The sequence below is a fragment of the Aptenodytes forsteri genome, unplaced genomic scaffold (assembly GCF_000699145.1).
Source record: "Aptenodytes forsteri isolate BGI_AS27 unplaced genomic scaffold, ASM69914v1 Scaffold110, whole genome shotgun sequence".
Lineage (NCBI taxonomy): Eukaryota > Metazoa > Chordata > Aves > Sphenisciformes > Spheniscidae > Aptenodytes > Aptenodytes forsteri.
In genome coordinates this window covers 458474-460134 of record NW_008794583.1, presented here as the reverse complement: position 1 = coordinate 460134, position 1661 = coordinate 458474, and positions in this window count along the sequence as shown.

The window sequence follows — 1661 nt, the reverse complement described above, 5'->3', positions numbered from 1 at the left end:
TGCCGACCCCCCCTGCCCGCTGCAACGGCCCCCGGCCCCTCGCTGTCAGCGCGGTTGCCCCCGTTAAACCGCCGTGCTGCGCTGCCTTGGGCACGGGGAGCCGGGGCCGGGCCGGACAGGGGGACACAAGGACCCCCACCCACTCAGGCAGCCCCTCTGCACCTCTCCCCGCTTCCCTCCCACCGGTAGCCCCAAACCCCGCTCCAACGCTGCACCAAAACCAGGGAAACACCCGGTTTTTCAGCCTGCGGGCGACCTCAGGCTGGAGGTGGGCCGCTGCCCCACAAAGTCCTGGGAGTTGGGATGTGGCGGGGATGGCCCGTTGACACCCGCTTTTCCAGGGTATCCCTCTGCCTTCCTTCCCCGCGCTCCTCAACCTCCCTCCGTGAGGCAAGCCTTCAAGTACGGGGCACATCCCCTTCCCCAGCCTGGGGAGCCGGAGCTGGGCCAGGGGCAGAAGCCAGGCTGGCAGCGGGGAGGCGCAGGCAGGAATGAAGTCCCCACCCAGGCACCCGCCGGTCCCTTTGTCCCTGCCCTTGGGATTATCTGGGAGCAAAGTTAGCGGTCCCGGAGACGAGGAGATTAGGCCGGAGTCCGTGTCCGTGTGGGGGCTGCAGGAGCTGGTTTCCCCCCACCCTGCGCTGCTCGTCCCCCTCCTAGGCTGGGGGACAAGGCTGGCTCCAGCTCTGGGGCTCAGGCCACGGGATCAGCGAGATATTTTTACGGCAGGAGCGATGCGGGGTGGGGAGGAGGGGAGACCTTGATCCCAGCCCCACGCTGCTGCAAGAGGAGCCCTGACAGGTTTGTGAAAAGCCCCTAGCCACATCTCCTCGGCTGGGACAAAAGACTCGTGCAGAAATGTCACTTCCCATTTGGAGCGGGGCGATGAGGCACCTCATTATTCCTCTGGTTCACTCTGACACCGGGGCAGGAGGGGTCTTTTGGTGTCCGCTCTGCCCGTGGTGCCGATGGGTACAGCCGTCCTCTCCGAGAGCCGGTGAGCGTTCCTGGCCATCGCATCTCCAGGGGGGGAGCTGGAGCCAGGGAGAAGCTGTCTCTGGCCCCTGCTCACCCCAGTTTCCCCCAAACCAGACTGAGCTGAGTTTCAGTTGGGGCTGGAGACGGCCCTGGCCCTTCAAGTCTTTCCCGGAGCAGCCGGCATTGGCCTTGGGGTCTAGCCACCGGAGCTGGGGGGAACCAGGACCAATGCCAGGGCCCCCGAACACTCCTTCCGGGGCGATCCTGGACAGCCTATGCTCACAGAGAGTCCCCACCGCCCGCTTTCACCTCCTTTGGCCTCAAAATTGAGCCCTGAGGCAGAGCATGCCAGGCAGGCAGGGCTCCTGGGGACAAACAGGCTGGCAGAGAGCAGGCAGGAGTGCCGGCATTGGGGCAGCACCGGGCATCCCTGGGATGGGTGCCCGAGGCTGTGTCAGCACCCACGGGGTGAACCCGATAGCCTGGCAGGGTGCTCAGGGTTGTGCCCCAGCCACGCAGGGCTCTGCAGGGCCCCTCCAGCATCCCTGGAGCTGTCCCCATGGCCAACGGCATCTGGCTCGTCTCAAGCCGGAGGACCCCAGCCAGCAGCATCGCTCCGGCGAAAGGGGGGCCATGGCCCTGCGCCCGCACAGGGGGAGACGAGTAGGCAAGACGACGGACCG